The sequence below is a fragment of the Giraffa tippelskirchi genome, chromosome 1 (assembly GCF_054371585.1).
Source record: "Giraffa tippelskirchi isolate mGirTip1 chromosome 1, T2T-mGirTip1v1.2.pri, whole genome shotgun sequence".
Taxonomy (NCBI): Eukaryota; Metazoa; Chordata; class Mammalia; order Artiodactyla; family Giraffidae; genus Giraffa; species Giraffa tippelskirchi.
In genome coordinates this window covers 4,176,280-4,195,764 of record NC_137275.1, presented here as the reverse complement: position 1 = coordinate 4,195,764, position 19,485 = coordinate 4,176,280, and the positions used below count along the sequence as shown (strand labels likewise).

Genomic DNA, 19,485 nt, shown 5'->3' with positions numbered 1-19,485 from the left:
GGAGGTGGCGAGGCGCCAGGGTTTTTGTCCTTTTCTCCCTCACAGCCCGAGCTCCTGGCACCGAGCCAGACTCTGGGTGCTCAGTGTAGGCTAAAGGCAAATAGGTCAAGGACGAAAGCTCCTGTATGAGCGACCGCAGGGCTCCAGGAAAGTCGGTTAAAACAGCGTTAGGCGGTCACCGCCCGTTCTACCGGCGACTTCGCGGCGCAGGAGGGGGCCTCCGTCGGTACTGTGGGTTTTATTAACGCAGCAACCGGGAAGCGTGTGTGGTCCAGCGCGGAGGCGTCGGGGCTGGGTGAGGAGACTTAGGTGGTGTGTTTCGTTTGCACTCTTCTTCCACCTTCAGGTTTCTCAGTGTGTTAGTCGCTCAGTCGTGCCCGACTCTTTTCGACCCCATGGACTACAGCCCACCAGGCTCCTGTGTCTATGAGATTCTCCAGGCAAGAATACTGGAGTGGGTTGCCATCTCCTTCTCCAGGGCATCTTCCCCATCCAAGGATCAAACCGGGGTCTCCTGCACTACAGGCAGGTTCTTTACCGACTGAGCTACAAGGGAAGCCCAATTTCTCAGAGTAAGACACAAAGCATAACAAGAACAGCATCGAGGAAGACTTCTGGGGACACAACCAAAGCTCATAAAATCCAGATGTTTTCGTTACTCTTAACGAATGCCGGTGCTGCCGTGTCTCATGCCACGAAGGAGTCCAGGTGCTGCTTGTACTTGTGTTCCGCAGCTGCTGTCCCCTCTGCCCGAATCGCAGAGCCCGTGGTGTCCCCAACGGAGTGCTGCCTGCGTGTCCCATCTGTGAGGACCAAATATCTGTTCTCCCGCTTTGCTCCCATTGAGAGCATTCATCACGATGAATGTCAGGCCCTGCGCCACTTGCAGAAGGAGGCAAAAAGTCAAATCCAGAACGTAAGACGTTCTGTTGGGGAAATGACTGAGTTTATTAGTTAGGGGTTTAGAGGAAAAAAGGAAGTAAGACTGTTTGAGAATTAGAGCGCATAAAAGATGGAATGTGTGGACCTTATTTGAATCATGATTCAACAAACCAACTGTGAAAAAAGACATTTGTGAGATAAAGGGGAAAGTCAAATATAAAGTGTTAGATGACAGGAGTTACTGATACCTTTGTTAGGGAGAGGTGGCGTAGTGTTTAGATAAAAATACCGTAATTGTTTGGAGATGCCAATGGAAGTATTTAAATTGCCACAGAATTTGGAATTTGCTTTATGATTATGCAGGCTAAAAAAAAATGAGGATGGAAGAAACACAAGAGACAAAATTTGATAATGATGGTAGCTGGATGATAAATAGTATGGAAGTTATGACCATTTTCTTCTCTGTGTGAAGTTTTCTAAAGTAAAAAACACGTCATGGGGAAGGAATAAATTAGGAGCTTGGAACTAACATACATTGCTGTATGTAAAATAGATAACCAGCAAGGACCTACCCTATAGCACAGGGATCTCTACTCAATATTCTGTTATCACCTATATGGGAAAGCAATCTGAAAAAGAATGAATATATGTGTATATTTAACTGAATCACTTTGCTGTTTACCTGAAACTAACACAGCATTGTAAGTCAGTACACTCTGCTGGTTCACTTTGTTGTACAGCAGAAACTAACAGCATTATGAAGCAATTATGCTCCAATAGAAAACAAAAAGCTATATGCTAATAAAATTTAAAACATGTTTCTCATTAGCTGTGACCTTGTGCAGCATCATTTAATTGCTCTCAGCATTAATCTGCTCACCTGTAAAGCTCTGACTATATCATTTATTGTGAGGATTAAAAGAAGTGCAAATACTCATTTCCTATCTTTTCTTAGGACTCAAGGGAATCAGATGGGAACCCTGCTGTCAAAAGCTCACAGTACAGCATGGGGACTATCAACAGTGATGGCTTCTGTGTCTTGAAACAGACAGTGGATGGCTGTGGCAGTCGTGATGTTTCTGCTGTCACTGAACACTGGTTCAGGACAGCCAGGAGGCCATGCCCTGGATCTACATCCAAAAGGGTAGATTTTCCTGAGTGGAAGCCTGTCTGTGCTGCCACTTCGTGGCCACATTGGGAACTGCGTCCTTGGCAGCCTGCTGAGGTCTGGAAGTTCATCCCAGTGCAAGTCATCAGCACTTGGAGATGAAGCTGCCTGCATGGGAAGACACCTGTGTCAGCCCTTGGAACGTATTTCCAGCAAAGGGAGTGGGTGGCCCGGGCAGGGGGTGCAGGAAGAGCGAGCTGAACAGCCCGCGGTGCCCCCAACAAGGATGGAAAGAAGTGAAAGTGAAAGTTGCTCAGTTGTGTCCAACTCTTTGCCACCCCATGGACTATGGAGTCCATGGAATTCTCCAGGCCAGAATACTGGAGTAAGTAGCCTTTCCCTTTACCAGGGGATCTTCCCAACCCAAGGGTCAAACCCAGGTCTCCCCCATTGCAGGCAGATTCTTTACCAGCTGAGCTGCAAGGGAAGCCCAAGAATACTGGGGGTTGGCAGGAGGGACAGCTTCTTATTATGAAAATAGTGGGTGCTCATTATAGAAATGTTAGAAAATATAAATGGTAAGATGTTGGTTTTGAGTTGCTAACTTGTGTCTGGCTCTGTGACCCCATGGACTGCACACACCAGGGTCCTCTGTCCTTCACTATCTCCTGGAGCTTGCTCAAGCTCATGTCCATTGAGTCGGTGATGCCATCCAACCATCTCATCCTCTGTCATCCCCCTTCTCCTCCCGCCCTCAATCTTTCCAAGCATCAGGGTCTTTTCCAATGAGTCAGCTCTTCACATCAGGTGGCCAAGGTTTCAGCTTCAGCATCAGTCCGTCCAATGAATATTCAGGACTGATTTCCTTTAGGATGGACTGGTTTGATTGCCTTGCAGTCCAAGGAACTCTCAAGAGTCTTCTCCAACACCACAGTTCCAAAGCATCAATTCTTCAGTGCTCAGTCTTCTTTATGGTCCAAACTCTCATATCCACACATGACTACTGGGAAAACCATAGCTTTGACCCTACGGACCTTTGTCAGTGAAATGGTAGGATAATAGGAATAGTAACATCTCCTCCTCTCGAGTTCCTTTTTCTCTTGTCACTATTGAGACCTTGGGTACCTGCACTCTTGGTCTCCCCTCGAACCCTTGACCCTGACCTTGGATTGATCACAAACCCAAAGCTGGAGCCAGAGGCATCTTGAGGTGACAGCCGTGACCCTGTGATGAGCAGAGGTGAAGTGTACCTCTTGCCTGTTTCACGAGGCCAAAAACACTCATGTTATTGTGAAAAGCCTGGGCTTCCCAAAAGCAGGGCACAAGGGCAGAGGGGCTCTCTGGAGCTGTGGCTGAACCCAGAGTGCCTCAGAACCTCCTTCCCCACCACTGGTGGCCTGGCTGTCAGAAAACATGGACATGGATGCAGGGTCCATAGAAGCAGTGGGCACACCTGCCCCTGCCCTCATCCTTATGCCCTCCTGGACTAGGAACCAAAGCAACAGTAACTTAAACCAGAGAAGTTTAATTCCCCATCTGCAAAAGTCCAAGTGGCTCTGTGTCCCCAGGTCTCCAGGGGCCCCGGCTCCTTCCTGCTCACAGTTCTGCTTTCTCCAGGGAGTGACCCTTGCCCTCACCATGGTTCTCACAGCAACATCCCAAAAAGCAGGCTGGCAGAGGTGGGGGAAGAGAAAGACCACACCGAAGGAGTCTTCTGAGGAGGTGGCCAGGGTGTCAGGTGCCAGCCATATCAGCTCACACCCTGTTGGCCTGAGTTATGTGGTCACACCTAGCTGCAAGGGAGTCTGGGAAATGACGTCTTCATTCTCATAATCCCTTCCCAGCTTAACATTCTAGTCCTGCAGAGGATACCAACAACAGCTCTATCTGTGACCCTCCACCTTCTCTGGGAATGGGAGACCCCTCTCCTTGACATCTCAGGAATTTGATGAGATGCCTCCTGTGAGCCAGTGCTGTGCTCTCAGCAGCTTGTGAGGTTGGGTTCTCCATCCACTCATTCAACACTACTGAATTCTAGGCTCTGCCTGTTCTCCCCACCCTACTGGCCGATAAACAGGTCTGCAGCCAGTGCACACTGGAACCAGGATTTGAGCCCAAGTCTGTCCCAGACGGCCAGCTAGCTCCTTCCAGACTTTGCTCCCCCTGCCAGTCCACCCTGCTGCACATGTGTCTTGCTTATTCGTCTCGCCTTTCGTGGGCCTCTCCCAACCAGCACATAAGTTTGTGAGGGCAGAATGGGTCTGTTTTATCCGCTGTGATCTCAACAGCTCACGACTGCCCCTGGCGCCCAGTGTAAGCCCCTGTAGGTGAGTGGATGGATGAGTGAAGGCCTTTTAAAGTCCGGGAGAAACAGTCCCTTTTGCAACCACACTGTTTCCCTGTCCATGAGTGCATGCATGCTAAGTTGCTTCAGTCATGTCTGACTCTTTACGATACCATGGATTGTAGCCTGCCAGGCTCCCCTGTCCGTGGGATTTTCCAGGCAAGAATACTGGAGTGGGTTGCCATTTCCTCCTCCAGGGCATCTTCCCGACCCAGGGATGCGGCTTGTGTCCTTACATCTCCTGCGTTGGCAGGCGTGTTCTTTACCACTAGCGCCACCTGGGAAGCCCCTGTTCTTGCTGGGACTCAAGTTAAAGCGGCTTCATGGATTTGATTGCTTTTCCCTCAGGCGGAACACTGGAGAGCACTTTCTCCAAGGGGACTTTTCACAGCCGAAAATTCTCCCTTCAGCAGGAATAGAGCCAGTGTCCGGAGATGGCAGAAAAGCCAGTCAGAGCCTGACTGGGCCGGGACCCCAGGAAGAGCCCATCCACTCCCGGCCGGCTTCTCCACCCTCCCACCGGGGCCCCTGGTGTAACCGGCTCTGTGGGCCGCTCCCGCGGGCCTCTCCCTGTCTCTGCTGTCACTCCTGTCACCACCCTCCTGGGCCCTTCTGGCCACAGAGGAGCCTCTGGCTTCTCTCACGCCCGTCTCGATGGCTCTGCTGCTGACTTCACACCGGAGCTCCACACAGAGGCACCCCCTCCTGAGTGTGTGTGTCTTTTCTCTCTCTCTATGTCTTGTTTCTGTGTGTGTGTATACCTCTGTGTGTATGTGTGTACCTGTGTGTATGTCTTGTCTGTGTGTGTGTGTGTGTCCTGGCTCTGGGAACCTCAACCGTGGTGTCATCTTACTTTTCAAATATAACAGCCATCTGACTTCCCCTGCGATGTTTACTGCCTGTTTTTCACCTCAGAATCCTTTTCCTGACAGTGCTCCTGCTGGACATTTATCCCAACTGAACTCAGCCAGAACTCAGGAAACGTGAGCGAGTCCTAACATCAGTCTAAGAGATTGCAAACTGTGCGGGAATCCTCAAGTCCACCCCAAACCAGTTTCAAGTCACCAGGTGGGTACCTCTTCACCCCCACCTCCCCGAAGAATCAACGACACAGCCAAGTCAAGCTGCGCAGAGATGTCATCTCTTATATCTCCTGCATTGGCAGGCGAGTTCTTTACCACGAGGGCCACCTGGAAGCCCAGGTTATCTATTTTACCACAATTAAAGACAATAGTATAAGAAAAAAAACCTAGGATAGGCTTGGAAAAGTTTCACTAGCTGTGGGCATGGACATACTTAGGAAAATCCTGGCAGAGGATCAAGAGGAAGGAAAGTGAATTAAACCTCTCTGTGACCCATGGCTTAGTCAATTTCAATTTCTTCTAAGTAGAAAAACATACAAGACCAACAACTTAAATGCTTCTCACAAAAACAGACAAGTTTTATGGCCCACTTAAACATTGTAAATCTTCAGTTAAGACAAAAAATAAACCCATTCTGGAACTCTGAGTAGATGTCATGGATTAAATTGTGTTCCCTCAAAATTTACATGTAGAAGTCTTAACCCCAGGGCTTCAGGATGTGACCTTATTTGGAAATAAGGTCTTTATAGATTAATCAAGTTAAAATGAGATCATCAGATATTTGCAGGGCAGCAGTGGAGATGCAGACGTAGAGAACAGACTTGTCGACATAGGGGAGAGGAAGGAGAGGGTGGGGTGAAAGGAGAGTAGCATGGAAACATGTACGTTACCATGTGTGAAATAGACAGCCAGTGGGAATATGCTGTATGACTCAGGGAGTTCAACCTGGTGCTCTGGGACCACCTAGAGGGGTGGGATGGGGTGGGAGGGAGTTTAAAGAGGGAGGGGGCATATGTATACCTATGGCTGATCCATGTTGTACGGCAGAAACCAACACAACTGCTTTACAAGCAGTTAACTTTCAACTAAAAATAAATAAAATGAGTTCATCAGGCTGGGCCCTAATCCAATATGATTGATGTTCTTATAAAAAGGGGACATTTTGATACGGACACGCAGGGAGATGTCATGTGAAGATGAAGGCAGAGATTGGGGTGATGCTTCTTCAAGCCAAGGAGCCCTAAAGATTGCCAGCAAACCCCCAGAAGCCAGGAGAGAGGCAGAGGACAGATTCTCCCTCAGGCTCAGAAGAAGCCATCCTAGTGACACCTCGATCCTGGACCTCTGTTCTCCAGAACTGTGAATCTATAGATTTCCAGCAATTAAGCCAACCAGTCTGTAGCGTTCTGTTATGGCAGCCTCGGAAAAGTAATACACGGGGCTTAAAACAACAGACCTTCTGTTCTTCCCTCTGTGACAGTGTTCACATTTTCCTCTTCTCAAGGGGCACCAGTCTCCATCGTCACGGATTACATCTACAAAGACCTCATTTCCAAGTAAAGTCATATTGACAGGCATGGGGTGGGGGCAGGGTGAGGATTCTCAGGCCTTTGCACTCAGACTAAATTACACCATCGGCTTTTCTGGGCCTCCAGCTTGCAAATTTGCGATTGCGGGTCTTCTCAGCCTCTACAACCCTGTGAACTGAGTCCTCTAATAAATCTGCTCTTGTATAAATCTGTTCCTGGTTCTGTGTCTTTCCAGAGCCCTGACAAGCACTAATTCAGACTTCTGCTTCTGGGCTCTGAGCCACCGACAGGCGGCGGTCCTAGTACATGAGGTTGGCCAGCAGAGTCTCAGCACACTTTTCTGGGCCCCACGAAGGAGGCCTGACCACACGGGGGAGGCCTGGGGCCCAGTGTCAGCAGACCCATTGGCCCACAGATAGAAGCCTCATTCTCCAGAATCAACTTGTCCAGCCATAGAGGGAATATTTTGGTTTTCCATCTGCCAAGTCATTTTTCTGACATCACCACTGGCTGAGAACGTAGGTGAGGAGCCATTGGCTGGGCCCCTGGAAACATCTGATCACGTGGTTCCTTTCTGCCACCCACAGGTGGTTCCCTGCTGGCTCTGGGCTAAAGTTCACATTCCTAGGATGGCCAGCCTCAACTCCTAGCCCTCCAGGCCCCAGCAGCATGTTGAACTGACATCTTGCAGACCGTCTGTTCTCTAGAGTCCCAGCCTGGAGCATTCCTTCCTCTCCTCCTGAACCTTTGACCCCAAGCGGCCTCTGCCTGGCTGATTGTTGTATTGTTGTTCAGACCCTAAGTCATGTCCGACTCTGCCACCCCAAGGACCGCTGCACGCCAGGCCTCCCTTGTCCTTTACTGTCTCCCGGAGCTTGCTCCATTGAGTCGGTGATGCCATCCAACCATCTCATCACCCTCTGCCAACCTTCTTCTCCTGCCCGCAATCTTTCCCAGCATCAGGGTCTTTTCCAGTGAGTCAGTTCTTCGCATCAGGTGGCCACAGTGTTGGAGCTTCAGCTTCAGCATCAGTCCTTCCAATGTATATCCAGGGTTGATCTCCTTCATGACTGACAGGTTTGATCTCCTTGCTGTTCCAGGGACTCTAAGAGACTCCTCCAGCACCACAGCTCAAAAGCATCAGTTCTTTGGTGCTCAGTCTTCTTCATGGTCCAGCTCTCACATCTGAACATGACCACCGGAAAATCCGTAGTTTTGACTATACGGACCTTTGTCGGCAAAGTAACGTCTTTGCTTTCTAATAAGCCGAATAGTTTTGTCATAGTTTTCCTTCCAAGGACCAAGTATCTTTTAATTTTGTGGTTGCAGTTACTGTTCACAGTGATTTTGGAGCCCAAGAAAAGAAAATCTGTCACTGTTTCCAATTTTTCCTCTTCCATTTGCCATGAAGTGATGGATGCCATGATCTTAGTTTTTTGAATGCTGAGCTTTAAGCCAGCTTTTTCATTCTCTTCACCCTCATCAAGAGGTTGATTAGTTCCTCTTCCCTTTCTGCCATTAAAGTGGTATCAGCTGCATATCTGAGGTTGTTGCTATTTCTCCCAGCCTTCTTGATTCCAGCTTGTGATTCATCCAGCCCAGCATTTCACTTGATGTACTCAGCATAGAAGTTAAATAAGCAGGGTGACAGTATACAGTCTTGACCTACTCCTTTCCCAATTTTGAACCAGTCTGGCTTTTGACTCAACTTGCAATCTGGCTGTCCCCTCCTCCAGGAAGCATTCCTGGGTTGCCCTGGCTGCTTTAGGTTTCTCTTCTGTGGCCTCCTTCATTAAGGCCCTGATCACACCAGGAGTGAGAAGGGGCAGGTCTTTGCTCTTATCTTGGCTGAGGCTGTGGGCTCAGTTTGCCCCCTCCCACTGTGCTGAGCAGAACAGAAGGAACTGTTTTTCCTCTAATCCTTCCGCCGTCACTGCCCCCTCCAGTTTCTCTTCCTTCCTCCCTGACTTCACCTGGTCCTCCCTCAATCTGCTGATTCCTTCGCATGCCAGGATAATGACAGACCGGCAAGGGGCCTCCTCCCAAGCCGCTGACACCCCATCTCGGAGTCCAGCCTTCTCTCCCAGCTGGCCCCGCCTTCAGTTCCACACCAGCCTTGATTTACTGCACGGGTTGGGCTGTTTGCCAGGTGTCCGGTCCTGTCTAGAAGCAAGCAGTTAGCTTTGAGGTGATAAATGTGGATCAACAGAGCTCAGCCCAGCCGTGGCTCCCAGGTCAGTCCCCAGCCGCCTTGTTGTTCCCCCACCCCTCAACCTCTGCAAAGAGTTTAGCCAAGAGGGACGATTTATTTACTTATTTTAAAGATACTTTTATGTATTTATTTTTTGGCTGTGCTGGGTCTTCACCGCTGCATGGGCTTTTCTCTAGTTGAAAGAGCAGGGCCTACTCTGGTGCTCGAGTTCCTCATTGTGGTGGCTTTTGTTGTCGCAGAATATGGGCTCCTGGGCACGTGGGCTTCAGCAGGTGTGACGCGTGGTCTCAGTAACTGGTTCCTGGGCTCCAGAGCACAGGCTCAGTAGTTGTGGTACCCGGGCTTAGTGGCTCTGCAGCACGTGGGATCTTCCCAATCAGGGATCGAACCCCTGTCTCCTGCATTGGCAGGCGGATTCTTTACCACTGATCCACCAGGAAAGGCCCAAGAGAGATGATTTAAATAACCTGCCCCCAATTCTTTTTTGTTCCTGGAAATGTCTTGCACACGCTATTTATGTTTTGAAAAATTCATGTAACAAGTTACGCTCAATATACTCCTTAGCTGGGAAAGATAAGACTCCTTTCTGCCTGGGCATTTCTATTTCTGCTGGCAGGGAAGGCATGCGGGCTGATGGACACCGACCACAAGGATGACCTCAGGTGTTTGGGGTTTGTCTTCAGAGAGCCGAGGAGGGGCAGGTGCTCCAGCTGCCTTGTGCAGCCGGGAAAATATGTGTGTTAAATATCTCTGAGCTCATGAAGGTTTTCGGTGAACAATGTGACAATATGCTCTCAGAATGACCCCGCTGCTGGACCCCAGGCAGAGGACGTGCCCCTGGGTCAAGGAGCCATCTCAGCAGGGACGCCTGTGTGGCACAAACAAAGCAAACGAAACAAACCACCTGGTGATCAGGCACAGAAAAGCGGCTAAATAGCCCCTGAAGCTGTGAGAGGAAACATTCTGTATTTGGTCACAGTGCAGGCTATGATTTTTCAAAAAGAACATACAAGGTAGTTTATGTGGGCTTTCCGGGTGGCTCAGTGGTAAAGAATCCGCCTGCCAATGCAGTAGACGCAGGTTTGATCCCTGGTTTGCGAGAATCCCCTGGAGAGGGAAATGGTAACCCACTCTGGTATTCTTGCCTGGAGAATCCCATGGACAGAGGAGCCTGGCGGGCTACAGTCTGTGGGGCCACAGAGAATCAGAGACAAGTGACTAAACAACGACAACGTGGCAGAATTCTATCTTGTAGACAATGTGGGATGCCGTGGAGGGTCCAGGTTTGGGGAGCCGTTTGGGGCATGGAGCAGAGGGCTCCGTCTTTGAGCCCTGGGTCTGGCGATGGCCTGTGTGCTGGCCTGACTCACAGCTCCTGGAACCCGCGTTTTTGCCCAGTCCTCTTTGGGCTTCCGGGCCCAACTGTCTACATGCACGAGTTCTGGGTACCCATCCATTCCAGTGCAGACACCTATTCAGCACACTACGGATGTCGGCCAGTGCCTGGCTGTGCGGTGAATTCCGGTGTTAGAAGAGGTGGTAAGACACCCTGCCCTGCCCTCGGAGTGCTGCAGGTGGGACAGTCAGAGAAGTGGCGTATGTATCAGGCCCTCTCTCTAGGACCTCCTCTGCAGGACCTCCATGCAGTGACAAAGACCCAGCACAGCCAAAAAGTGAAAATAATAATAAGCGTGACTGCGGCTGTGTACAGAGCACTAGTTCTGAGCCCCCTGTGCTGCTGAAACCTGCCCCCTCCCTGAACCTGCACAGCCTCCTGTGGGCTGGTGCTGTTTTCCCAGGGTCTTTAAGGGGAGGAAGTCAGTGTCAGGCGAGGGGCAGGGGGTGTCGCTAGCCAGGGAGGGGTGGAGGTGGGCTAAAATTTGGGTCCATCAGAGTCCAACACTCATGCCCTCGCCCTGCCCCAGACACCCCCCTGGAGGAGTTCCTGCAGGTAACGGAGCCTGGGCTGCACCAGTGAGGGGCAGGATCCCATCTGGGCCACCAGGTATGCAGAGGGGCGGAGCGGCGGGGTGGCCCCTGGCTCCAGCTCCCCTGCCTGCTTTTCCCTCGAAACCTTTCAGCACCTCCACTGGGCACACACGCAGCCCAAAGAAGGCTGCCCTGGCCAGAGCAGGCAGCCGCGTGTCCCGCCCCTGACTGTTCCAGCGTTTTCTTTAGTTGTGGGGGTGGGGGGTGGGCTTCTCATTGCGGTGGTTTCTCTTGTTGTGGAGCACGGGCTCTAGGGCTCGTGGACACTCAGTAGTTGCAGCTCCCGGGCTCTACAGCACTGGCTCAGTAGTTGTGGTTGACGGGCTTAACTGCTCCGTGGCGTGTGGGATCTTCCCAGATCAGGAACCGCTGAGCCACCAGGGAAGCCCTGCGGTCATTGTTACTGATCTTGACCCTGAAGGACAGTGTACTGGGGTGAAGATTCAGCCACGTATTCCAGAAGTGTGCACCCCCTGAGAAGCCCAGGAACTGGCCCCTGATCCAGACCCTGTAGCTAGCCTCTCTGGGGCGTCAGTATAGGGAGAGAAGGCTAGTTTGTTAGTTTCCTTGAAACAGGCTCTGTCCCTTCCTAACTGTGTGGCCTTGGACAAGTTGCTTAACCACTCTGAGCCTCAGTTTCCTCATCTGTAGGAGGGTGTGGTCTTGAGGTTATGTAGAGGAAGGTGCATGGTGGGGAGCGGCCCCTGGTGTGATTTCAGCTGCTGCATGAAGGTGCCAGGAGTGAGGCTGCTGTCTCTCTGGACATCACATCCACATCCCAGGCAGAAAGACGGAGGACAGGAAGACCTTGAGGATGAGAAGGGGAGCTCCTCTGGCAGAGTCCCCTTACATCTCATTGGTCACCACTGGGTCATATGCCCACCCTTTAACCAATCACAGGCCAGAGGAATGTGGCCAGGACTGGTGTGGACCAATCACAGCTCATCCCTTTCATGGGTGGCCCCACCTTTGAGATGCTGAAAGCTCCAGGTGCTGTCTGCCACCTTTCGATGTGGGGGTCAGGATAGCGTGGTGGCCGGTGGCTGGGAGGTAGTGCAAGGTCCAGGCGTGCGTACTTTACCTAGGCAGGAGATGCCCTTATGCCTTGTAAAGACAGAAAAAAGAGGATGGGTGACCTGGTCCTGTGTGCAAGGTCATACCTGATGTGGACTGGCCCTAGGCCACCACTGTCCACGCCTGGTCACATTCCCCTGGCAGACGCTGGAGCTGAGACTCTGGCAGGGGGGTCTCCGGTGAGATGTTACTTAAATGGTGTAACATCCAGCTGGCTGTCAGAGGCCCTGGGAGCCATAGGAGGTATCCCTGGCTTGCACACCTCCTGTGATGGGGAGCTTTCCACCTGTCCAGGACTGGCAGCTCCGGTCAGGCACTGTGGGCACAGGAAGAACCTCTCAGTCCCTGGGGAGGCCGGAAAATGAACAGACAATGGAAATCCAGCCAGGAAAATTTTATACACCATCTGCGCTCTGGCCAGGGTGTCTAGAGAAAGAGCCTTGAAAAATGCAGCCTTCGAGCCAGGCCCCAGGGCTCAGGGGTGGACTTGTCCAGCCCCTGGCTTTCAAATGGTTAAACAAATCTCTGCAGCCCTCCACCCACCCTCAGGCTGGTCCCTGTCCCCAAGGCTGTGAAGGATAAATCAGCTCCAAGGGGGGGGCTTCAGGTGTCTCCTCTCTGTCTGTCTCACCCCCCTTCTCTCTCCTCTCTCATTAAAGCTCTAAGAGTACTTAACAAAAAACACCTTGAGAATTTCCAAGGCCTGGGCGGAGCTGCCAAGAAAACTGCAAACTCTGGAAAACAAACAGCTGGCAATGGTCCTTCGGCTGACCAAGGAGGGTCTGAGGAGAGATCTACTGTGAACCTCCCTCCAAACTCCCCACCAAAGACAGAACCCCATCCTCAGGAGGCTCCAAAGTGGGGGCACCAAGGCTGATCTCAGGGGGTCCCGTGGTCAGAGGCTGATGGGTGGTCCCCAGGTGGAAGAGAAAGGGGATACTCTGTTGGGGGAGACTGTGAACACCCGAGGAGACTGTCGTCTTTTCCAGACCCTGGGCCAGCGTCTGTGTGCTGGTTTGCAAGGTCTGGCTCAAGAGCAGAAACGGTCCCTGAGAGCAGTGCCCACAGGGTATAGGACAGCAAGGACGGGCTGGAGAGCCTTGGCCTCTCCTAGTGCCGCCTGGGCCTGGGGGCCTGCAGGCTGGGGGGACTCACCTTCTCCCCCCACCCCTTCCTGCACTAGTAGGTGGTTAAGAGCGTCCGCCCTACAGTGGGGCAGCTCTGCCAGCCGAGCCTCCTCGGCCACTGGCTCTCTGAGCCTTTCGTCTCTATCTCCAGATGGGATTACAGTTCCCGACTCAGTGGAGTTTTGCTGCTGTAACGAACAGCTCTCCAGCCCCAGGGGCTTGGAGCAAAGGCTTATTTCCTGCCCAAATCCCATGCCTCTCGTGGGCCATATGAAGGCCCTGCAAGAAGTCCTTCTCATCCCTCGTCTGGGGTTGGGGTCCTCAAAAGCGGTCCTCGAGATAAAGCTTTGCAGGGCAGGCAGTTTACCTGGGAGATGATGGCCAGCAGGGGAAAGAGAGAGGGAGGGAAGGAGACACGTGAGGTTGCTTTCTTTGGGGCTGACGACCCCGTGGTCAAGAGGGTCACTCCCATGGGACCCTGGGAGAAGGTGTAGAACCGCCCCACCCAAGGGCAAGGTTAGGTAGTCCAGGCAGAGGAAGCTGTGGGTCTTGGAGACGGGTTGCCCAGCCTTTTCATCTGCCTGTGAAGAAACCCAGGCCAAACACCCGGAGACAAAGCAGGGCTTCTGCAAGGAAGCCCAAGCATCAGTGACTCTGAACGTGGGCACCAGCACTGTCCGCTCAGCTCCGGAACCCAGGTCACCCGGGAGCCAGGGTGCTGCCGGAGATTCTGCGGAAGGACAGGGGGATGAGGTGTCCTGCCCTGGTTCTGAAGCTTCCGCCAGAAGTGACGGGGGCTACTGGCACTCATACTTTATTGGCCAAAGACTGGGAGCTTCCCTGAGGGCTCCTGGGTTGAAGTCAGCTTAAGGGTCTGATGCCAAGAAGGAGCTAAGTAAACGTGATTTTCTTTTTTTTTTTTTGCATTAATTCAGCAAACATTTCTGAGCCCCTTTGTGGGAACCAGGCATAGAGCTGGTGCCAGCCCCTGCCCTCCATGAGTGTGGGCTGGAGAGGCCAGCCATGTTGGCACATCATTGCAATGCTGTGGGGAAGCTGTGCCTGGGGTCTGTACCCTGGAATCCTGCATGGAGGAGTCATGATAATGAGTCATGTTGGGGTGGGGCTTTGAAGGATGGCTGGGAGCTCTTCCAGAGGGTCTCAATAAAAAAGTTAGCTTTTCTCATGAAGTAAAGTGCTGTCATGACAACTCATGGATGCCTGCAACCTGGCAGTTTACAACAGCATTTCTTACATGTAATTTCATTCACATGTCAAAATGACCCTTTGTGGTAAATATTAGTGTCCCTATTTTACAGATGAGTAAAACTGAGGCTCCTGGTTAAGTCAGTTTCCTGGGGTGACATGGCTAGAGGGTGATTCAAGATCTGAGCCTGGGTCTTGTAGTTTATGACAAGTATCTTCTAGAGGGATGTGTCTACCCCTCAGTAACTGTGTGACTTTGCACCGGTCACTCTCCCTCTCAGAGTTCCTCGTCTGTGGATGGGGACAGTGCCCTGGGCTGTGCATCTCAGCATGAGCAGGTGGCCTTGGACCAGAAGGCCCTCTGCTGACATCCCAGACTGCAGCGCTCATGCCTGTCTTAGCTCAACAAAATGCCACGCCCTCGGGGCTCAGACCGCCCAGGCTTCTCACAGCTCTGGACACCCTCGGTCCAAGACCAGGGGGCCAGTGTGGTCGGGGTCCTAGGGGATTTCTCTTTCTAACTTGGGGATGGCTGCCTTCTCCCTGTGTGTCTCCTCCTCTGAGGAGGGCACAAATCCCATCAGGGACTCCTTCCTCATGACCTAATCACCCAAAGGCCCACCTCCAAATACCACCTTGTGCAAGGAGGGGGGTGAGATGTTAGGGCCTCAACATATGAATTTTGGGGGGACAAAAACGTTCAGTTCACGGGAGACCCCTCTTCTTTACGGGTGCAGTGCTGAGCGCTGGAGTGCTGTGTGCCCTCTCTCGCGGCAGCTTCTGCTGGTTCACCTGCGTGTCTCTGCTCAGTCAGTCATGTCTGACTCTCTGTGGCCCCCTGGACTGTAGCCCACCAGGCTCCTCTGCCCGTGGGATTTCCCATGTGAGAATACTGGAGCGGGGTGCCATTTCCTCCTCCAGGTTTACCTGAATCACTTGCTATTTTTGTCTCCCCTGCTGCTGTGAAGCAATAGGTGATCTCTTCTTTACTGGCAATGGGTTACAGGGCAGAGTGGTGCCTGCTCTGAGCACCTGCAATGCAGCTTCTATGATCACCAGGAGGGAAGTCTCCAGAACAGTCCATCTGAGTGTGTCCAGTTCTGTCCAGCCCCACGGTCACGATCCTAGTGGTCTAAGATGGCTGCTACCAGGTCACCTCTCCTCTAACCTACCTTCTATGTGGTACCCAGAGCATCTTTCTAAAAGGCACATCTCACCTTGGCAACCAGCTGCCTCACCCTGCCACGCCTCCTCATTGCATTTAAGGTAAATTACCTCTGCTTCACAGGCTTCCCAGCTGACACTAGGGGTAAAGAACCCGCCTACCATGCAGGCGATGGAAGAAAGGCAGGTTCCATCCCTGAGTCAGGAAGATCCTCTGGAGGAAGGCATGGCAACCACTCCAGTGTTCTTGCCTGGAGAATCCCCAGGGACAGAGGAGCCTGGCGGGCCACAGTCCGTGGTCTCGGAGGAGTCAGACACGGCTGAAGCGACTTAGCACGCAGCAGGCACGCCCCTCTGCTTCCCAGTTTCGGGGGCCCAGGGTCTAGTCCTCGTTTTCCTCTGTGAGGTCAGCTCTTCCCTGCTTTACTCCCTAAACACCAGGCCACCGGAATGGGTTTTGGCCCCGGCCCCCCTACCCTGCTCTGCACTCCACTTGGGGGGGAGTGGCGGGAGGGGGGGTGATGGGGTCGCAGGGGCTGGGGGGCTTGTCTCCTAGCTCCGCCTCCGCTTCGGGTCTCAGGCCCCATCCCCACCCCTCAGCCTCCCTAACCCCTCCCACCAGGGAGAGACGGGTCAGTGCTGGGGTCTCGGGGCTCCGGAGTGGGGCTGCCTGGGTTCCCAGAGACCCGGCAGGTTCCTCCCACGCCCACCTCCCCACTTCTGTTACCTTCTGGCTACCCCCTGGCGGGGAGCGTGGGAGGACGTTGTGATCCGCGGATGCACTCGCAGGGCTTGGCGAGTGTGCTACGGCAGCTCCCCGATTGTCTGCGGTCTGAGCCGGGAGGCTCAGCGGGTCATCAGGGAAGCTAGCGGTCCGCCAGCGCGCGGTCCCCGCTCCGATTGTCCACACACGGCCCCCCCGAAGGCCAAGCTGAGATTCGTCCACCCGCGGTGCTGCCGGAGCCAGGACCTGGGCCCTGTGTACCGACCACTTGCCTCCTGGGCCTCGGCTGTTGGCGTCAGGAATTCTAGTGTGAGGACCCCTTGGCTCCTTTCCGTGCTCCTGCGATGCAGATTTGATACTGCTTTACTTTGCCTGAAAGATCAGCAATTAAGATTTATGTGCAAAGCCCCTGCTGGGTCGATATTAGGCTGGCCTTGTGCCCCTAATCTTCCTCCCCCCCTGTTCATCCCCCCCATCCCCACCCCGCCTCCTGGCTTCCCATCCTTCTCGTGTTTATTTAAGTCCCTGGTTTTGGTGCTAGGTGCTCAGGGGCTTCCCAGGTGGTGCTAGTGGTGAAGAACCTGCTTGCCAATGTAGAACTGAGAAGAATTACAATGAGAAGAGAGGAGGGTTCTATCCAGTTGGTGGGCTCTGTCGGTTCGATCCCTGGGCTGGGAAAATTCCCTGGAGGAGGGCAGAGGAGGGCATGGCAACCCCCTCCAGTATTTTTGGCTGGAGAAGCCCATGGACAGAGGAGCCAGTCAATGGGGTGACAAAGAGTCAGACAGGAGTGAAGCAACTTAACTCGGCTTGCTCAGGATTCCAGGCTGAATGAGCCCACCCTTATGTTATGGTTTTATGGGTCCTTCCAGTTCTCTCCAAGGTAGGCACTGAAGGCGGGGTGATGACACAGGTGTGAAAGGAGGACGGAGGTCAGAGGTCGAGAAGGTGAGCGGCAGCCAGGTGACAAGGAAAGGTCTGGCTCCTGGGATTGGGAGGTGCACGTACTGAGCTGGTCCTGGCTCTGCCAGAGTCATCCCTGTCTAGTGGGAGGAAGACGGAGATCTTACCACCATCCTTGCCCCACCTCTGACGGCTGTGGGGAGGGGGCGGTGGTGAATCCTGCCTCCCAGGTGGTTTTGAAGACCCAAATAAATCAGGGACTGTGCAAGGTCTCTGTAAATAACCAAGGGTGCTACACATTTTTGATACATGGAATTCTACCTTCCCATGTGAATGAAATTTTCTTGTTTAAATATATATTTTTAAAATGGCTAAACTAAAACATGTGAGCTGAAAAAAAGCTGAGCCCAGCGCAAGCTGGTAAACAAAACGTGGAAGGTTTCTCTCCGAATCCAAAGACTCACCGCTGTTAGCACTGTTTTCGGGGTAGATGCAGAAGCATCCAGAAAATGTGGAGGCTGGGCTCTCTGCTGCTGGGCTGCTCTCTGTTGGCACTGCAGACACGCTCCGTGCCCCGAGGCTCAGCTTTGCCAAGTTTACACTGGGGATGAGCGTCATCTCTACCTTTTGTGCGGGGATTAAATGATCTTCACCAAGCACAGCCTCGTTGCAAGCAGTTCCACCACTGTGGCTCCAAAGCCCCGATGAGTTTATGGAGCAGGCTTGATTCCCAACTAGCGATTTGCAAAGGCCAAAAAGAGCAGGACTCCTGTTACGATTCCAAGAATGATTTTAATGGCAAACAAGTTGCATTGGCCTTCCCTATTTTGTTTGCTGAAGTTGCTTAATGCCTCCCATTCAGTGTGTTTCAAGCCCTGCTTTCCAGGTTTAAAAAAATTGCAATAAAATGCTCATAAGCTAAAACCACGTCAGCCATTAGGTGTGCCGTTCAGAGGCATTACGTGCATTCACATGGTTGCACAAGCATCACTGCCATCCACCTCCAGAGTTTTTCCATCTTCTCAAACTGAACCTCTGTCCCCGTCAAACAATCACCCCCGCTCCTCCAGCCCCAGCACCGGGCCCGTCATTCTACTTTCTGTCTCCAGGACTTTGATGGCACTGAGGGCTTATATAAGAGGAACCATATTTATACGAGTGGATTTGTCTTTTTGTGAGTCACTTACTTCACTGAACAGAATGTCCTCAAGGTTCATCCCTGTTGTAGCCTGTGTCAGAACGCCCTTCCTTTGTAAGACTGAATATTGTTCTGCTGTGTGGCTGGACCACATTTTGCTGATCCATTCATCCATCCGGGGACATGAGAGTTGCTTCCACCTCTTGGCTCTTGTGAATAACGCTGCTGTGGACATGGATGTCCACATATTTGTTCTAGTCCCTGCTTTTGGTTCTTTGGGGTGTAAACCCACCCAGGTTTTTAGCACCTTCCAGGCCTGGAGCCTCATTGGAAGGACTGATGGTGAAGCTGAAGCTCTAATACTTTGGCCACCTGATGCGAACAGCTGACTCATTGGAAAAGACCCTGATGCTGAGAAAGATTGAGGGCAGGAGGGGAAGGGGGTGACAGAGGGTGAGATGGTTGGATGGCATCACCGACTCCATGGACATGAGTTTGAGCAAACTCTGGGAGATGGTGAAGGACAGGCAAGCCTGGCGAGCTGCCGTCCATGGGTCGCAAAGAATCGGACACGACTGAGTGACTGAACAACAACAGGCCTGGTGCTAGGTGTTGGGGGTGAAGGGATGAGGAGGGTGAGATTTCTGTTCTCGGGGAGCTGGAGTGCAGAGCAGGAGGGTGGAATGGGCAGGTAGTGACGCTGGGTGGGCTGTCCCCTGAACCGCACTTTGACTTCCTGCTGTGCTGTCTCATCTGTTATGTCATCACTTCCTCATGGGCGCCGAGAAGCAGCCTTGAATATCAGCTCCATTGTATAGGTGAGAAACTGAGTCATTGGAAGATGCAGCGCCTTGGCTGAGATCACCTGGTTCATCCTGAGATCTAGTGCCAGAATTCAGGTCTACAGAGCCCAGTTCACCAAGCCGTTCTTTAAAAAAAGATCCCCCGTGCAGCGAGTTTGAGACATTTTTGGCTGTACTTGCAGGTGGCAGAAACCCAGCTCCCACTGGCTCCAGGGAGGGAGCTGATGGCTCGTGTGATTAGCAAGGCCAGGTGTTGGGCTGGCTCCCGGCTCTGCCAAGTTTGGGGGTGGGGGCTGCCTCTGCTGCTCTCTGCACCCCGGGGGGCTGCCTTCCTCTGGGTCTTTATTTAGCAGTTTTTCTGGGCAGCTGGAGAAGCTGACCCCCCAAAGTCCAGACTCCCGTGGTCCTCAGGAATCAGA

At 52.5% G+C, this 19,485-nt stretch overlaps 2 long non-coding RNA genes across 3 annotated transcripts in view; one reads left to right on the top strand and one right to left on the bottom strand.

Annotated features, from left to right (window-relative positions):
- LOC145542424 (uncharacterized) overlaps positions 1-19,485 on the top strand; it is a 39,971-nt gene that overhangs the window by 107 nt on the left and 20,379 nt on the right. Inside the window, exons 2-3 of one of the 2 annotated variants that reach the window (XR_014079877.1) lie at positions 5,267-5,402; positions 6,352-6,934. This is a non-coding gene — a long non-coding RNA (uncharacterized LOC145542424). Of the gene's footprint in view, positions 1-5,266; positions 5,403-6,351; positions 6,935-19,485 lie in introns of those variants that run through there. The other variant, XR_014079854.1, reaches the window with a different exon arrangement.
- Positions 347-5,292, bottom strand: LOC145542469 (uncharacterized). The gene is made up of 2 exons (XR_014079890.1): positions 4,855-5,292; positions 347-3,546 (listed from the first exon to the last, which is right to left on the bottom strand). It is a non-coding gene; the product is annotated as an uncharacterized LOC145542469 (long non-coding RNA).